The sequence below is a fragment of the Octodon degus genome, unplaced genomic scaffold, assembly GCF_000260255.1.
Source record: "Octodon degus isolate 3935 unplaced genomic scaffold, OctDeg1.0 scaffold00144, whole genome shotgun sequence".
Classification (NCBI taxonomy): Eukaryota; Metazoa; Chordata; class Mammalia; order Rodentia; family Octodontidae; genus Octodon; species Octodon degus.
The window spans coordinates 4,639,360-4,659,658 of NW_004524720.1; positions in this window are offsets into that span (position 1 = coordinate 4,639,360).

Below are 20,299 nucleotides of genomic sequence, written 5' to 3' on the forward strand. Positions count from 1 at the left end.
GTAGTCCATAATAGTAGTGGGTTATCCATAGGACTAGCAATGTTAGAAGTTGTTGACTTGAGCTTTTTACCACTCAGCATATTAATATGGCTATATTTATTACACCTCATTTTATAATGTTCTTTCTTAATGTAGGTCTAGTTTACTAAATTATATCTTTTTTCTTTTTGAAGAAATTTCTTTAACATTTCCTTTTTTTTAATTTTAGGGAAGGGTCCACAAAGTGTTCTTGGTCTCAGTGTTAGACTGGACTCATAGTGATCCTCTTGTTTACATCCTCCCAAGAGCTGGGATTACAGGAATGCACTACCACACTCAGTCTCAATTGCTGTCTCAGCGAGCCCCAGGGTTGAGGCTGGCACAGCAAGACAGGGGATCAAATCCCTAGCCCCTGTGTCTGCTTATAGATGCTTTAATCCACTGAGATATTTGCCCGGCCCTTCTTTAACATTTCTTACAAGGCAGATCTGCTAGTAACACATTTCTTTGTGAGTCTTTATTTTTTCTGACTTATAGTGAATGATTTTATTGGCTACAGAGTCCTAGACTAGTGGGTTATTCACTTTATGATTTATATTTTTACTCCACTCTTTTTTTTTGTGCCATTTCTGGAAAGAGATTCCCTGTAATTCTTATTTTTCTTAATTTTTTTCCTTTGGTTATACTTATTATATCCCCTTTTTTGATGTTGTATTTTGTTTATATTTTATATTACTTCATTCTTCTTAATTTGTAAGAAAGCCTTTCTTACACTAGTTATTATCAAGAAGGCAACCAATAACAAATGCTGCAGAGTCTGTGGAGATAAAGCGACCCTTCTTCACTGTTGGTGTGAGTGCAGGCTGGTACAACCATTATGGAAATCAGTATGGAGAGTCTTCAGAAAGATAGGATTGGAGGTCCCATTCAAGCCAGCTATTATTCTTCCCAGGTATTTTTCAAAAAGCAATGAAATAATCATACTACAGCGAATTATGTGCATACATGTTTACAGAAGCACCCTTTGTCATAGCTAAATCTGGGAAACACCCAAATGCCCACAAACTGAGGAATGGACAAAAAAGATGTGGTGCTTTTATACAATGGAGAATTATTCAGCTGCATTAAATAAAAGATACATTTGAGGCTTTTGTAGGCAAATGTTATCCTTTTTTATTTTCATTTTCATTTTTTATTATTTATTTATTTATATTTGCGGTACTGGAGATTGAACTCAGGACCCTGTGCTTGCCAGGCAGGTGCTTATTCTACTGAGATGTCTCTCCTGCCTCTTTTGTAGACAAATGGATGTAATTAGAAATTATAATAGTAAGTGAAATAAATCAGATCCATGTGTGCAAACATCATATTATCTCAATAGTGTGACAACCTGAAAGAGTAATTAAAATCTGAAAGATACAACGAAAGGGAAGGAATGTGTTTAATGAGGAGGAAAAATTAAGATGAGGAAAAGGATAAAAGAAAGAAGGGAAAAGATATATTTATGTGTACATGTAGAATAGTTTGGATAATTGTACTGCTGATTTCTGCTGATTTTTGGAAAAGAACAGTTAATGCATAAATTTTTTTATTTTTCTTATTATTTTTCTTTTGAATTTCTTACAACTTTTTGTCATTGTTTTGTTTTTCCTTTAAAACAAACTTGCACCTTTATATCTAGTAACTTAAGTAATTTGAAGATAACCTCTTGCAATACAGCAACCATTGTTTAATTCCTATCTAGTGAAATTTTGCATTATTTCTGATGCTGTTTTTTTCCCTATCATTATTTTGTGATAAAAAAATGAAAAAAAAATTTTAAAAAAGAAATTATCTCTTGAGGGTAGGGAGATAGCTCAGTAGAATAAGTGCTTGCCTGGCAAGTGCAGGGTCCTGAGTTCAATCTCCAGTACTGGGGGAAAAAAAAGAAAAAGAAAAAGAAAAAATTTTTTCTTGTTAATTTGAAAGTGGTTCTCAACTCACACTGGGCCATTTTGAGCATTATGCTATATAAATTTTTGTTTTGTATTTTGGAGAAGGGTCTATAAGGTATTCAGGGTCTCACTACTAGATCTCACTCATAGTGATCTGCCTGTTTACAGCCTCCCAAGAGCTGGGATTACAGGAACACACCACTACGCCCAGTCCCTAGAAATTTTGATCTTGTTTATTTCTTCTATTTCAATTAGTTTCATCAGATATTTCTCTGACAAGGAAAGAGTCGTTTTAACCACTTTATGGCCATGCAAAATAAAAATTTAGGTTCTGTGGATACCTGAAGATAAGTCTAATATTACTATCAGGGAAGGGTGGATTTTGGGCTCCCACTAATGTCTTCTGATCTCTCTCTCTCTCTCTCTCTCTCTCTCTCTCTCTCTCTCTCTCTCTCTCTCTCTCTCTCTTTTCTGGTACTAGAGATCGAACTCAGGACCTTACACTTGCCAGGTAGGCGCTTAAGCCACTGAGCTATCTCCTCAGCCCTTCTGAGGCCTCTCTGGTTGGGAGGGATAGAAATGCCTATTCTAGGTTCCTCTGACTCCATGAGGAGGGGAGTTGTCCTACTAAACTGCGTTGTAACCCTCTGTTAATACTCAATTGGCCTTGCCTAACAAGGGCCCTACAACTGTAGCATGGAGCCTAGTCCTGGCCCCTTTTCTGGCCTCTGCTGGCAATTTGAGGCACAGAGGGGTCTTAAGATTGCCTCACAGGACAAGGCCCTCTGGCAGGTGGGAGTTGGACCAAGATTTTCCATTATCATCTATCAAAAGTGGAGGTGTAGCTTCCCTACCCAGTCTTTGCTGATATAATTGTGGGGCCATACTTCATATTTTGGTATTTGGCTGAAGTAGAGTAACTGTTTTCCAAAATTATTGTCTTAATTGATTGATGCTTTCCTTGTCCTTTGAATATAGAGGGCTGGCTTTTGCATGGGGTGGAGGATGCTGTTTTTGGTATTTCTAAATTACTGACTTCTTTAGCTATACTTAGGATACATCAGGCAAAGAGAAAGCTCGAGTGATTCAATACTGTGTAGTACTGCAGCTTATGGGTTGAGCTTGTTTGTTAGTACATTACCTTTCCTCTGCATTTGAGAGTCTATAAATATTGATTTTATTTGTATATAATTGGAGAGATAAGAAAAACCAAACCTGCATAATATTTCCAGAAACAGACTATCACATTTCCAATTTTTAGTTATTTTTGGAGGTCAAATTCTCCATTGCCCTTTATTTGCTTCTCTTATGTGACTGTATGACATATGGCCTGTTACATTTCTAATACAAAGACCTCTGAAATTCTTACCTTTGTGTGTGTCTTATTTTCAGACTTTCTTAAAGATTTTTCTTTTTCTTTTGTTTTGTTTAATCTGAATATGATGTGGCTGTGTGTGTGTGTGCGTGTGTGTGTGTGTGTGTGTGTGTGTTTGTGTGTGTGTGCTCTTTGAGTTTCTTGGAAGTATAGTGTTTATCATTGATTCTGGAAGATTTCTCAGCAATTAATTGTTTAATTTTTATGTTTCCTTATTCTGAGATACCAATTAAATGCACTGTTTAATATCATCTTATGGGTTTTAGGTGCTCTATTTTTTAAGATTCTTAATTTACCATGTATGCTGAGTTATGAAACTTGTAAATATAATTTATATAATTCAACTTGAAGTAACTTATTTAATTCGTATATCTGTGTTGTGGTTTGTGTCTAGTTGTCCCCCCAAACCCTCTTGCAGTCATGGGGCAGACTTCTAGACTTTGTGATTAATTCATGATCCAGTGCTGGAATTATGGGTGTGAGTGCTGCTGGGATTATGGGTGTGAGAGCTACACCCAGCCTGGGGTAAATAGCCTGAATGCAACATAAGGGAGACGGACTTGCTCTCTGTGTCCATTGTGGCCACTACTCTTCCATTTTGCTCTCTGCTCTTTGCTGTCACCATGAAAGGTTACTCTCTGCCATGTGCTACGCAGCCTCAGAGCCAGCACACTGAAACCTCCATGACTGTGAGCTAAATAAACCTTCTCATCCTTCATTTTGAGCCCTGGGCATTTGCCCCAGAAAAGAGAGAAGAGTAACTGAGACAGTCTGTAAGTTCACTGACTGTAGGGGTCGCTCTTAAATCTATGGATAAAGTTATAAATAGTGTTTTTCATCTTTATTATGTTTTCAATTTGCATTAATATTTTCTTAAACTTTTATCTCTTTGCAAATTACCTAGCTCTTCTTGTGTGTTGCCTATCTTTTGCATTAATATTTTAAATAATACTCAGAAGCAATTATATCTTTTATTTACTAACATCAAAATCTGCTTTATAATTGAGTTTTGTCCTGCTGTCAATTTTGGGCAGTGCATTCATTTTTTAAAAATATTATTTCTTTTTATCACTCAGAATTTTATTGAAGCTAATTACTTTCCTATGGCAGGAGATATAAAGGTGCGTAACATTTTATGTGGAATGAAGACACAAAAACAAAAGTTTAATGCAAACCAATTAAATACAAGTCAGAAGTTAGAGAAATAGAACACAATCATGGTAATAACAGCTAGCAATAATCAAACTAAAATTTGTTGGCTTACAAAAGAATAGTAAATAACATGCACAGTACTTTTCATAAAATTATTCTCCAAAAGTAGAAAAATTATAGTAAAAAAACCACCTAAATTACATCTAGAGAGAATAATATATTATAAAAAGTTGCTAATAACTATGTGTTAAAATTTTTGTAGTTTAGAATAAGAACTGTGAATACTTTCTGTAAACTATCATATAGCAATGATTTTAGACTTCATCACCTGCATAGTCTCTTCTCTGTTTTCATTTTCCACAACACTTTAAGAATATTAAATCTAGGGCCAGGGAGATAGCTCAGCAGAATAAGTGCTTTCCTGGTAAGCACAAGGGCCTGAGTTCAATCCCCGGTTCTGAAAAAAAAAAAAAAAAAAAAGAATATTAAATCTACTAACTAAATTTACTATCTACTCTAGACTGTGGCTTTCTGACCACCAAACTAAGTTAATTATTACATTCTAGGGATATAAAAATATGAAAATGATAAAGTAAAAATTGGAACTTTCATTGTTAAATATTTTAAAACCTCAATTTTTTTAGTAAATAATTACATACAACATAATGTATGCTTTACAATAACATCAATGTACAAGATGCATTTGAACACATTTGTTAATTCACTGAACAAACACCACCGAAGATTTACATACAAGATATTGATCTTATTTGCAAGAAAGGAAAGTAATCAAAATAAGCAGAAATCCTTGGCATCTCATTTTCTTTCTTTTTTTCTTTTGTACCAGGAATTGAACTCAGGACCTTGAGCTTGTCAGACAGGCACCATGCCACTGAGCTGTAATCAGGCCCTCCTTTTCTCTTTTCTGAGTTACTAAATCCTATTTAATGTGCATCTAATGTACAGACTGTTCAAAAATAATTCATTGCATTTTAAATTTCAATTAATCCTACTTCTTCAATTCTAGAAGCTTTTCCTTAGAACTCTGATAGTCCTTTGAAGAAGCTATTATATTTCACTTAAATTTTATTTTTCCTTAATGCTTGTAGAAATTAACTCTTATCTAGAATAGTTACTAAACTTTTTCATATTTCTTACTTGATTTAGCTAATTCCATGATCATCATATTCATATCCTCACACTCGGCATGCATTGATATGATTTTACAGCAGGCTTAGGAAAAAGAGAATAAAAAATAATAGATTAAAACAAATATAGAACCTGACTCGTGAGAAAGATAATTAAAAATTTTGTAACCATTTAAAAAGTCGTCCCTTGCAATTTGAAGCTATACTCATAAGTGAAATAAACCAGACTCATATGTTTAAATATAGTATTGTCTCCCTAGTGTAAGAACTCAAAAGAAGAAATAAAAATTGAAAGGTATAACACAGTTAAATGGAAAGTGAGAACTTAAGGATTAAACAACAAAGAGAGAGAAAGGAGAAAAGTTAGGAAATATGGCAGGGGCAAAGCCATACACTTATATAAACAAGATGGTTAAGGCAGTAGTCCTAAGAATCTCCATCAGGTTTTTGAAAATAGCAGTTAATGGGTAGAATTCTCACCCTGACTAACTCTATATGCTGATATCTGTGAACTAAGCAACTACACTGAGGACAGCAATGTGTAATACCATGCTTGAAATACCTGTCATTTTGGTCTTCTAAATGCATACTGCTTCTAATGTCATATCAATTATTGCTATACTCTCTTTAAAGTAAATGTTGTTTTTAAAAGGTAATAAAAGAAAATAAGCATCAAGAAAACAATGTCATAGGATTGTCCTGCTACAATGTTGTATAATGTTTGATTTCTAAATTTCTATGTAAAAATGTATAATTGTGTTTTTTCACATATTTTAGGGATTTAATTTTAAAACATTCATGGTTGTTGGACAATAGCAGTTCCAGTTTATGTATAAGATGTTTGATATTCAGACAGATAATGATGTTAAGCTCACCTGCCTCTGTTACAGGGTAATAATACCATTAAGCTTCTCTTCTGAATGTTTAGTAACTAAAGTTTACAGACCAAAAATGAGAGAGAGAGAGAGATGGGCTAAAAGGACAGCCAAGATTTTGGCCCTAGCCTTTCAAGGTCAGTGAGGACTAAGAACATAGGAGAACCTGTGCTGTGACATTATGTAACTCAGCTGTGTCCCAAATTTTCTGATCAAGGAGATTATGCGGCCACAGAGGAAAGTGATAGAAAATGTAGAGTGTGCCTAAGGAGAGTCATATGGAGAGAAAACATTCTCTCAGGCTTTCACAGAGAACAAATTGGTCAAGCAATGGCTGTGACTCATCCACATGGCTGACACTAACAAAAAATCTGCAAGGTGCTGTACATGGTTCCAGGGTAAATCATGAGGGAATTGGACTGACTTGTCAGATACAAAAGTTATATGTTTAGTTATATAGGTCTTGCTTTAACTTGGTTTTAACCATCCAACAGAAAAGTATAATCACGAAGTATAAAAAGTAATGCCATATTAATATGTTGAACTGTAAAAGGCTCAAATTAACAACTTTTGACAATTGCCAGTTCTGCTGATAATTCAGTACTATTATATACTATTGGACTATATTGGGTTATTTTGCTGAATTCAAGTATCTATAATCATTGGACTGGCTTCAAATATGAAAAGATCTTTTAAGACTTCTCCAAGTACAGCTTCTCTGACTGTAGCAGAACACCCATCTTTGACAAAAGAAAATGAAAAAGAGGGATATGTTGGGAGCCACAAAGCTAGGAAATTGATCAAATATATGTAGGTGTGACGAGGCCCAGTGCCTAAAGCAAACAAGCTACTTCAGTCCTGAGGTAAACATCTTTTTGGTTAAGGTTAGCTATTAGTTGTGAGACAACCTAGTGTCACATGTTACTAACTTCACAAAATTATAAATCAAAGACCATGTTGTTGTGAAAAAAAAGAGAAAAAAATATGTTTACAGGAGAGAGTTAGGATATACAGCTATTGTCTCTTAGTTCATTGAGAATAATTGTACTAATATTGTTCAGACAAGATATCACGTCTACATCTTGTCCTCTGAATAACTACTATGAAGACAACAGTATGCCATGTATTAATTATTGTAACCATTCTACTAACGTGTTTTGAAACTATTACATTGCTATGTTATCTTTTTTCTCGTTAAAATGAATTAAAAAAGAAGAATGGAAACTAAATAAATAAAAAGTCACCCTCAAAACTGGACCTAGTAAATATGGTTTAAAAATGAGCTAAATTCATTGAACTTAGTAAAAATGAACCATATTGACAGCTTTCATAAATTTAAAAGCATGCTAATGTACAAAAATATATGATTTACCTTTATTAAAGTGTCTATCATAATAAAAAACAAGGCAGCTCACAAAATTGGAGAAATATTTACATATTATATCTTACATGTTGAATATTTAGTATATAGGAACAATGTCTAACATTCAATAATTACAAACAGAAACCTAATTAAAAAATGGCAAGATGAGGCCGGGGGGATGGCTCAGTAGAATAAGTGCTTGCCTGGCAAGCGCGAGGGCCTGAGTTCAATCCCCAGTTCCGCCAAAACAGAAAAAAAGGCAAAAAAAAATTGAATAGACGTTTCTTCAAATAAAATATATAACAACTAATTATTAAATAAGTACAAATAAATCAGGGAGGCAACACCTCACACAAATTAGGATAGCTACTACTAACAATTAGCAACAACAATTTTAAGGAATCAAGAAAATAACAAATACTGATGAGGATTTGGAAAAATCGGAGCTGTTGTGTACTATTAGTAGGAGGATAAAATCACAACCACTGTGGAAGACTGTGACAGTGAGAAAATTAAACACAGAATTACCAATTGATCTAGCAACTTCAGTTCTGGAATACATACCCAAAAATGACAGAAAATAAGGTCTTGAAAAGATGTTTGTATACCTGTGTTCATATCAGCAGTACTTACAATAGCTAAAATGCTGAAGGAATCTTAAGTATCTATCAATAAGGAAAATGTGGTATATATGTACAACAGACTATTTTTAAAAATTATTTATTCACTTAGTTTTGATTTTTGCTCTTTTGAGACAGGGCCTTGCCATGTAATTCAGGCTGGCTTGGAACTCACTATGTAGCCCACTTTGTCCTGACACTCTTCAGAGATCATCCTGGAGGCCTTCCTAGTGCTCAGATCACAGGCACATGCCACCATAACAAGCCATATAATAGAGCCTTACAGAAAAAGGAAACCGTGATATAGGCTTCACTCTTGATCACCCTTGGTGGAGTGAGGACATTATGCCCAATGAAACAAGTTAGCCCTGAAAAGACAAGTGTGATGTGATCCTACTTGGATGCAATACTTTAAAATAATCTAAATCAGAAAGCAGGATGGTGGTTGCCAGGAATCAGAAGGGGAATGTTACGGGAATTTACGATTTAATGGGTAGAGCTTCAGTGTTGCCAAATGGAAAGATTTTTGGAGCTGGATGGTAGCAATGATTGCATAAGACTATGAATGCAAACAACACAATTGGATTCTACAATTAAGATAGATTATAATTTTTACGTTATATGTATTTTACACATAAAAAGACAATATTATGATTTCAAGCAGTTAAAGCTGATATTTCTAATGGATACTCATGAAAATATCACCATATATCACCTTAATCTACGCTAAAAGAATTACTTTAATTGTTTTCAGGAAAATAAAAATTAAAGAATATATGTATGTGAATAATAATGTTTCTTATTGTTGTTGCCCTGGAAGTTCATGATTTTATCAAAATGGTATTTCTTCTGCACAGAATTTTCTTTCTTCTTTCTTTCTTTCTTTCTTTCTTTCTTTCTTTCTTTCTTTCTTTCTTTCTTTCTTTCTTTCTTCCTTCCTTTCTTCTTTCTTTTCTCCCTCCCTCTCTCTCTCTCTCTCTCTCTCTCTCTCTCTCTCTCTCTCTCTCTCTCTCTCTCCTTCCTTTCTTCTTTCTTTCTTTCCTTCCTTCCTTCTTTCTTTTGACATGGAGTATCAAACTCAGGACCTTGTGCTTGCCAGGTAGGTGCTGTGCTGCTGAGCTATATCCCTGGCCCCTGCATAGAATTTTCTATAACTAATTCTTTGAGAGATACTCTTAGGGCTCATGTCAAGAATTATTTGAGATAACTTTAATTAAAATATTTTTGTATGTATTGTGTATGGAATTACTTCTCAGTCCATCTTAATTGAGATTTGATGATGTTTGGTTTCCCAATTTTCAAACAGCATTCATTCAATAGTCAGTTATGTTGTATACTTACTGCCTGGTTTCTTATTTAAAAAGAAAATGTCAATTTTTAAACAAATGTCATACTTTTTATTCTTTCTCTACTGAGGTACTTCTACTTACAAGTATGTTCAAGCTCATAGATAATGTATGACAATTATCTTAAAGCAAAGCTAGCTTGCTTTTTTTTTCCTTAATTCAGTGCTACCAAAGTTAAACTACATATTGTCAATGTTCACATTTCTGAGTGCAGCAAGTCCCTGACTTATGAATGAGTTCTGTCCTGAGAGAGTGTTCTTAATTTTAGCTCATTTGTAAGTCCAAAAATGTAGGGTTTATACACCTTTGACACAAATATACAATGTAAAGCATAAAAAACCAAGCACACACAAAACACTGTAAGTATATTATTTATACTTTGCTATTAAGCACAGAGTAGCATAACTGTGACAATGTCTGGAAGACTTGTGAGCTACTTCTGTGATTTTTCCATCCTTATGAGAGGTCTCCTGGTATCTGTGGAAGTTTGTAACTTGAACATTTTTAAGTTGGGGACTTGCTGTATTCTATGTCACCACTCAACGTCATGCCTATGCTAGCTCTGCAGTAATAATGAATATTAATCATGTCCCACATGGTAGATGTCACTACTTACTCCAAGGATATTAATGAAGACAACCACAAATTCAGGAAGAGTTCCTGCTCATTGTCTTACTTCAGGGAAGTTCAAAGCAAGTAGATTTAGAGAGCTCCCCTATGTAGTCTTGGGAATGTAAAATGGATTCAAGGACACTGTTGTACTTTATCTCTTCTGTGTTGTGTAAAAGTTAGTAAAAAATGCATAAATAAATAAACTACAAAGAATAAAAATCTCAAATCAAATCAGTTTCAATTACTAGAAAAAAATGACTCCTAACCTTGACTGTGCAGTCATGGCTCATAATCTAAACCTTGACCTTTACCCATAGAAGGTGTGAAAATCGAACTAATCGATACAATTGTGGGTGACTAATTATTAAATTTAAGAAGCTGTATATGTTTTTGAAATCTTTTTTGTGTGAAATGTGTTATAACAGAAAATGATTGTGGCAACAAAGAGTAGATAGAGTTGAAAGGTGTGTATATTTCAATGAATCTTTAATTTGCATTTAATGCATGGAGAACATCTCAACTTGTGTTGCTTTTAGTTAGTATTGTTTGGTAAGTGGAGGATGTTATTAAATTGTTTATCTTTAGAAAAAAGAAAAACAAAGTAAGAAAATATGAGAATCATAAAAATCAAAGCTGAAAGCAGTCAACTATTCAAGCTTTCTATCCTTTCCTAATACAGATTTCAACTTTATTCAATATTTCTGTGTGCTTTGGAAGAATTTATAATAGCATTGACAAAAACACAATAGTATTGGAAATACTTGCTTTTGATTTCTATTTCTTAGTTATCTCTGTTTAGTTTACTTTGATTTTTTTTTAACTCTTTCCCATTACCTGAAACTTTACTGAAAAAAAGGTATGTATACCATATAATTTCCCTTTGAGATTTATAGTGATGAAACTTTTCTAATAATACAACTGGCGTCATTGTTGATTTTTAATATGAAATGAGCAGGCTGCCAAATAGTTCAGCACATTAAAGTGCCTGCAAGCAGGTGCAGGTTCGATCCCGGGGCCTGCCATGCAAGCCACGCCCCTGGGCATGCTGAGGGGGTAATGGAGACTGGGAATGGTGGCATGTGCCTGTAATCCCAGCACTTGGGAGGCTGTAAACAGGAGAATCACCATGAGTCCGATCTAGTAGTGAGACCTTGAACACCCTGTAGACCCTTCCCTAAAATACAAAATATAAAAAATAAAAAATTTAAATGAGCCATTTTTAATTTTTTGTACAAAAACTTGTATTTTATTGAACATCATTTTACTGAGATCAATCTAATTTCAAATAATAAAAACAGTAATAGTCAAATTAGTGCAATTATTCAATTTTTTAAAAAAAATATGTGTTTGGTACAGGGTCTCACTACGTAGCTCGGGCTCATAGCTATCCTCCTGTTTTCAGCCTCTCCAGCACTGGGATTACAGGCATGCACAACCACGCCCAGACTGTTCAGCTGGCTCAGCACATCCAGGGGCAGGCTGGTGTGGCTTGTGGGACCTGGTATCCAACCCTGGTCCCTATGCTTGCTAAAGCAGGAACTTATTCTGTTGAACTATCTCACTGGCCCTTAGTGCAATTATTCTTTTATTCAACTTCTGGATGGTGTTTCCATTTCTTTCTAAGATTTGAAAATATGAAGAGTAAGGAGATATGGGCCCTTTAGAAATCATAGTTTACTACAGGCTATGAAAGCATGAAAATACAAGTAGCTGCAGTTCAAAAATATATTCAACTACACATTCAATATTTCTACTTTCATCTACCACAGTTAGTCACCCCCAACCAAGTGGTCACTTGGGTGCTCTCTTTTCTTATCTATCCCTTTTCCAACCCAGCTGAGTAATCATGAAGTTCTACTATGTCTACTACAGAATTTGTCATCTCTCCCCTTCTCTGCATTGTTATGGTTTTCCTACTGGTCGTCTTGTCACCCACCTTATCCTGCAACAGTACAGGTGCCAAACACCTGCTGTTTAAAGTAGAATCCTTCTTCAACAGTGTCCATGACTCCTATCATGTACAAAGTCCTATTTCTGAAAGAAAGAAAGCAAAACTGCTCTCCATGACCTAGCCTGCTGACACGAAGTTTGGGTGACAGCAAAATGGAAGGTGTTTCCTGAGCCTTTCATTCCCTCCTGCTTTCCTGTGTGACTTGGCAGTTGCATGTTCTTTTCCAATTGGTCAGCTCTTATACTCATGGGGAGAGTAGCTCAGCTAGCACTTTAGCAAAGCATCCTTTCCTGACCAGCAGTGGTTTATGCTGATTTGAGGGCTGTAAACACCTGGCTCTTTCCTGGCACTTCCACACTGTCACATTGGTGTGTTGACATTTCCATAACGGACTACTAGACACTTGGTGGTTTAAATCAACAGAGATTTTTTTATAGTTGTTGTTTTAGTTACTTTTCTCTCATTGCTAAGACAAAATATCCATCACTAAAGATTAATTGAGGAAAGGTTTATTTAGCTAATAGTTTGTAAGATTTTCAGGTCATAATTGGCTGGCTCTAAGGCAGGGCTGCATGGCAGAGGGGCAACTGCCCATACTGGCAGAAGATAACAAAAGCAATAAGAGAGACAGGCCTTTTTCTGCCCCTTATAGTATAACTAGTCTACCAGAATTATGGGGTGTGTCACTCCAATCATTTGACTGATCCAGGAATCACCCATTCTTAATCCCAGCACCCTTGATCCCAGCATTGCACTACAAAATCAATCACATATTAAGATTCAGTTAACTATAAAACCTCTTGTGATTACATAAGGCTTTGGCAGGACTTCTAGACACAAAGTACAGAGTGGTGGAAATGTAAAATCTGAAGTATTGGAAGAGCCATCCTTCCTAGAAGCTCTGAGCAGTATCTCTTCCTTGCTTTTTCTATTTCCTGTGGCTTCCAGAATTTTCTGAACCCCCTGACTGTGGCTGTGCCCTTCCAGTATTTGTCTTCATCTTCACATGGTCTAATCTTCTCATTGTGTCTCTACTATCCTTCTTCTATCTTTCTCTCTTTAAGAACATGTGATTGTTTTAGAACCCACCTGATAATACAGATCTACATTTCCTTCAGATCCTTGCCTTCATCACAACTTGTTACATAATGTAAAACTCACAGGCTCTAAGGAATAGGAAGCAGACACATCTTGGAGGGCCATTTTTCACCTATCTGACTGTGTTTTCATTTTCTTTTTCACCACCAAGAACAGTCAAGTTTGACCCATCATTTATGGAAGAAAGAAATGTCTGTGTGTCTCTTGGATGTCAAATTAGAGTGGGGCAGAAAGGAGCAGAATTTCTTGGGCACTTTGACATCTAAGTTGGATCTTGAACTTTATTCTAGCAAGCAAAGTACAGGTGGGATGTCCAAGTGGAGATGGCATTGGGCCTATGGTAAAACTAAGTGAAAACAGGGTGGCTGAAAAGTAATGAAAGCCTCATCAAGCTGAAGACAATCTCTACTGTCTCTTTTGTAGATTCAGCCCTACAAAAGCAAAAAGAAGGATAACTCAGAGGAGTGAAAGGTGGAACCAGTGAGCAGTGTTATTTTCAGGCACACAATAATGAGCATGGAAACCATGTTGGTGGGAATGGGATAGGGAAGAGATAGAACCCATATTGTAGGATCAGGGTGTCATTTTGAGTGGCTTTCTCTGAAAGAGGGAATTGGAAACATAGAAGCTTATAAAGAAGCCTAGAACCAGCACTTGAGATATATCTGTTCAGGTGTTGCTTCAAGTCTTGTGTTTGAAACTGTCCTTATCATTATGACTATCACCTGAGTAATGATCAATAATAATAGGGATGATAAAAGCAGGATAATGGCCTCTGAAGATGTGTAGTAAATTCAATTGAATAATCAATAAAGACCACACTAGTCTCAGAAATAATGGCCCCTCATGAGTATCATGCCCTAATCTGTGAGATCTATTACTTTTATGTGGGGAAAAAGGGTCTAGGGAGATGTGATTAAATTCAGTATCTGAAAATGGAAGGAATTTTGTAGATTATTCTACAGGGTACAATATGCTTTCTGCTGTACTCTTAGACATACAAGATGGTTGACACTGAGAGGAAGAGGAAACAAAGTGGCCTTGAGGTGGGATGGAGTAATACGGCCACAAGTCGATTAATGCCAGCACACTCTGACATCAGAAGACACAATGACTGATCCTCTGACACCAGAAAAGGCAATGCCTGATACCTTTCAGCCTCTCTAGGTCACACATACTGATTTCTGTCCAGGGATACTGATTTTGGACTATCAGCTTTGGATCTATAAGAAAATAAATTCCTTCAGTCTTTAATATTATAATCATTGATGTAATTTCTTAATATGTTATCACCTAATTTGTAGTAGTAGGGTTAAGAAGCCACAAAAGAATATGTTATGTTCTCAATATAAAAAAAGAAAATGTCAATATTAAGTGAACTGTTCAAGGTCAGCCTTCTATCAGAACCCATGGGATTGTACCGGTGGGTGGAGGTTCTCTGAGACATCAGCAGATCATCAGGATGGAGAGATGGTTGCTTAAATGGTTTTGGGCTTGGAGAACATTGACAGGATATGACCCTCATGTAGATATAGATACATACTGGAGCTATGGATAAATCATAGTGAGAATTTTGATGAAAAGAACCCCAAGAAAGAGGCAAGTGTTGTTTGTAGCTCAGCGTTAGAGTACTTGTTTATCATGGACAGGACCCTAGGTTTAATCCTACAATCAGGAAAAAAAAGGTAGAGAAGGAAGGAAAGAGAAAAGCAAATACAACTTTCACTACAAGAATTCATTTGGCTACATATTTGTGATTTGTGCCAATTTCTGTCCGTGGGATATATTATAATACAAATTCACCCTAAAGAATGTTTCAAGAAACTTAAAATGAGGAGTGGACATAGTCCTTCCCAACAGGAAGGTACCAAAAAGCCTGTTCAGACCTAGCTTAGAGTTTTGATGGTGTTAAAACCATGCATGTCCTGGACTGGAAATAGAAATAAGGCAATCACAAGACGTTCCCCTTGCTCAGCTACAGCAGCACAATAAAGAGGAATGCATTTTGGATTCCTGGAGAAGAGGTGCTTTGTGACTATCAGATCCTGTATTTCACTTACACAGTTATTTTTCACATTAAATTAATACCTTTGCCTTCATGTGATAACTTTTTTTTTTAAAGAACCGAAGCCTTCCTTTTTTTTTGTAATTGGCCACCTTGCGTGCAGCTCAGGAATCTATTGTTCTCAGAATGTTCACAAATATCCTGTTAATGTGTTTTATTATTTCAAAAAGTATTTGTCTCTGATTTGTAAGGTAGTAATTTGCAAGTTCATTGTTTATTCCTATTTTAAAGCTTAATGATAGACTTTATTGTTTTTCTAGCTTCTTTTACCTTTATGAGATCAATTTGTGTTTCAAAAAACTGGTGGGTGGTAAATCATTGTGTTGCTTTGTATATACTCAGGTTGTTGATGTCTTAAATTCTCCTGCCTACAGTTCTTCTTAAGCTGCCTTACTTTCTTCCATTTTTATCTTTAAGTAATACTTTATGTATGATTTTTATTACATTAATTCTAAAATTGTTTGTGATACTCAATTTTCTTTTTATTGTAGCCTCAAATAGTGAAATCTATGCTAAAATAAATGTGTTAAGCTTAATTATACATTTTTTTCTTCGTTTGCTAAATACTTGATTTTCTTTGGTGGAGAGGAGAATCCAGGGACACTATGAGTTGTACAAACATTTATTTTAGGTTTTCTAAGTGATAAATATATAGGAAAAAGAAGAACTATTTGGAAAACAATAATCTATAGATATAGAAAATTCAAACTCTCTGACACCTCTCCTACCCTTTGCCTCTGTTTTTTAGCATGACTTTATCTTACGAGAAAATTCCTGAAAATGTCTACGAAGAATTCACAATTGCAGCTCTGCCAAAGAAGAAGGACCAAGAGGGGGAGGGAGAGGAGGAGATGGAGGAAGAAAAGGAAAAATATATGTGGTTTATGGCTATGTGAAATGGCATTAAAACTTTAGGAAAATGAATAGAATTTTAAAAAGTAAATTTATAAACAAATCAAGATGTAGTTACTGTCTACTTCAGTCTTTTCAGGCTGCTGTAGCAAAATACCATAAGTTGAGCAGCTTTCAAACAGCAGACATTGATTTTCCATCATTCTGGAAGTTGCAAGTTCCAGGGGAATTGGTTTGTGTTGAAGGTTGTCCTGGATCTAGCTGGCACCTTGTGCTGTGTCCCCCATCAGCAGGTGGGGGACATACAGCAGGTTTTGGGGACCTTTACCATGAAGGGGTTCACTAGTCATGAGGGATCCCCATCATCATCTAGTGACCTCTGCCATCCAAAAGTCTCAGACAATCTTAGCTTTGCCACTATGGGAAAGAGCTCCCGGCACAGCACAAAACAACATCTCTTATTAGGAAGGATTTGGAAAGTCTTTTGCAATGGTAACAAGGAAAAGGTTAAGTGGATTACATAGGTTGTTTGTCAATAATTACAATTGGAGGATAAATTTGTTTTTACCGCTCATTGGTCCACCACAAACCAGCTCAGACCATGTCATTGTTCTAGGAGTAAGGTCAGTTTATACAATCCTCAGGATGTTCCTTCTCCACAGATAAGTCCTTTTGGCACATCAGCGAGTTCACAGAGGGGTCACTTAAGCAGAAGATGACAACTGTTCATATTTTGCAAAGGTTCCATCACCCAACATCATCACATGGATGATTAGATTTCAAAATATGAACCTGAACACAGTGCACAACATTCAGATGGCAGCATTGTCTTAGCAATGTATGATCATTCATTAAACCACAGGGCTGGTGCATTTGATGCTTAAAATAATGATCCAGAAGAGAAAAAACATACATTTTCAGAAAGGGGCATAGAAGCTGGGACTGCACCATGGAAGCCTAGACTAGAAGGAGCAAGATCCTGGAAACTGAACTTGAGCAGACGTTAAGCTTCCTGCAGAGAAAGTCCACGAGGGCCTGGGAGGAGAGGACCAAGAGCTCTGTTCTTATGCATTGCCTCCCACAGTGCATGGGAAGGATGCCACCCACATGCCCGGTATACCCTCCTCATCATGAATAGGCTTGACAAAAGGCCATATGGTATGGAAGAAAAGCATTGCCTCCTAATAGTTTGCAATCACTCTCATCAGTGATCTTCCATTAGTAATGATCACTCAAAAAGCAAGTGGATATTATTTCACTGTAAGCATTCTTGCAGTCGTGCCAGCCCACAATGCACCAAAAGGTGGAGTGACTGCAGGGCCAAACACCATGCTCTGAGAATTCACAGGTAAGCCACTTCCTTCTGCTGAGGAGACATTTTGATATGAGGTTAGACTATCTTACAGAAAAGAAAAACTCTGTCTCTCTCTCTCTCTCTCTCTCTCTCTCTCTCTATCTATCTATCAAAAGAGAGAGGGGAGAGAGAGATAGATAGATAGAGAGAGGGGGGGGGAAGAAGGGACACTATGACTTCTGGGAGAGAGCAGTCCTACACAAAGGAATTCCTAGAGGCTAGGGTGACAATCTCCCAGGAGACACACAAAAATGAAAATTATACACATAAAAAAGAAACTCAAGCTCAATTGTAGATATTTAAGTATTTGTCTTTTGTTTTGTTGTCACTTAAAAACTAAACATTTTACCTTTTCTTTTGGTTTTATATATTTTAAAATAGGAAATATAATTATCATGCAAACATTACTCTTTAGATCCATGATTTATTTTAGTGCTTTTTGTTGACTGGTAGAAGGATGTTGTTTTATTTTATTTGCAACTTACAAAAGACTATCTCCACTTAACTATAATTTTTGGGAAAAATTGAATTATTTTATGTATTTGGTACAGGGTCTCACTACACAGTTTGGGCTCATAGTAATCCTCCTGTTTTCAGCCTCCCCAGTGCCTGGGCATGCACCTCCACACCCTGACTAGGTCACCAGTTTAGTGTTCTCTGGGTAGGGCCTGTGCGGCATGCAGGACCTGGGTTCAAACCCCAGTACCTGCTCATGCCTAATCAGGCACTTAGTCCTCTGAGCTATCTTGCCGGCCCTAAAATGATTTTTTACCATAAGCATTTTGTCTGAATAATCATAGATGAAAACAAAAAGAAAAAGTAATTTACCATCTTCTGCTTTTAGATGATACTAGATTGATTCTGACATTGCTGTGAAGGTTTAATTTATGTTCCAGTAAAGATAGATGTATGTTTTGTTAGAGTGTCTTTTTTTTTTTTTAACTGCTTTGGAAGTTCAAGGAAAGATAGACATTCATCAGGCAGTTCTATCCTAATTATTGTAATTTATTGCGGTTCCATCTTTTAGAATTCTGCTAAGGCTTTGTCTTACAAGTGGCATATCCACAGAAAATGAAAGTACATTGACATATTGGTGCACTGAAGAGAATTACTGAAGTAAATAAACACATCATGCCATATTTTCACCTGTTGCAAGCCAGGTGAATGTGTGTGTGTGTGTGTGTGTGTGTTGCAATCCAGAATTTAATTTCAGATTATTTAAAATAAAGTGGAGATAACCTTTTAAAAAGATGCAGTGTCCTTTCTGTTCCCAGCACAAGGTCCTCTTTGCTCCTCTATCATGATGACAGAGGAGGGTAAGGAGAAGCAAAGGTCATGGGCTGGGGAGATGCAGAGAAAGAAGAAAAATCATTTATCAAATACAAAAAAATCATACAAATAGATGACATCTCTTCTGTGTCACCTGCTATCCAGTGACTGCCCAAGAATCCCCTAAAACATGTAGCATATTTATTTTGAATTCCTTTTTAGTGATAAACAGAATGTTAACTATAATTGAAAAAGAAAAACTGTCACTCTGTTGAAATTAATAAATGAGTTAAAGGAAGGGATAAGTCAGAGAATGCCATGACTTTACCCTTTTCACCCTGAAATCCACTTTTTTAAAATAAAGAATGGATCATCTCTTTTGCATATTTGTTAAAATTTTCATTTCTGGCCTATTAAATATCCTTTTCATGTGTCCTATCAGAGTAAGTTCGTTTTCTCTATCAAGTGAAGTTCAAAAAAGTTCAAATTCTTTTAGAAAATAACATTTTGATTAAAATAAGCTAATGAGATTTTCTAAAATTAATCATGAAAGAAGGTGTCAGGGAGGGGAGAGAAAATGATTCGAGTGGTGGGTGGGTGGAAGGCAAAGCCGTAGCTTTCCAAGCAAGAACCCGGGGAGGTGGAGCTGTGAGTCAGGGAGAACAGGGACCGAGGGAGGCTGTTAACCTACTGAGACCAGAGCTCTAGTCAATTTGTATTCTTTCCTACTAAGGAAGATCAGAGCACTCTATTACTCATGACCTCTACTTCAATCCAGTCATGAACGCAGAGTAAACAAAGCAGGCATTACTTCATCCCATACTGCAGTTTTGTAAATGTCTGGCTAGTTTTAGTTTAACAAATACTTCTGGGAGTTACATTTTAAAAACTAACACCATGAATACCATTATGTTTTAGAATTTTAAGTTTTTCTGGTAACTATGGAGAGCACGAATAAAAGTACACTGAGATTAACTGGCAAATTTGTACATGAACCGGTAAACTTGTTTTGCTCAAAGAGAATATCCGTTGTAGAGGTAGGAAGATATGGAAGAAAATCTGCTCTTGAGTTTTACATTAAATGGATCAGCATATTTTGCTCACTGGCTTTATCATATCATTAGACACTGTTTCTTTTGAAATCATTAATAAACTTTGTATTCTAAATATTCACTTGTGAATAGTTACATACCATGGTTAGTTTTATTTCTAAATGAATCAGGATCTTTTCACTTTTTGACTTCTCTTTGAAAATGGCATGTGTGGTCAAAAAAAGGGGGGCTTATGTTATCATCTTCCTCCCCAC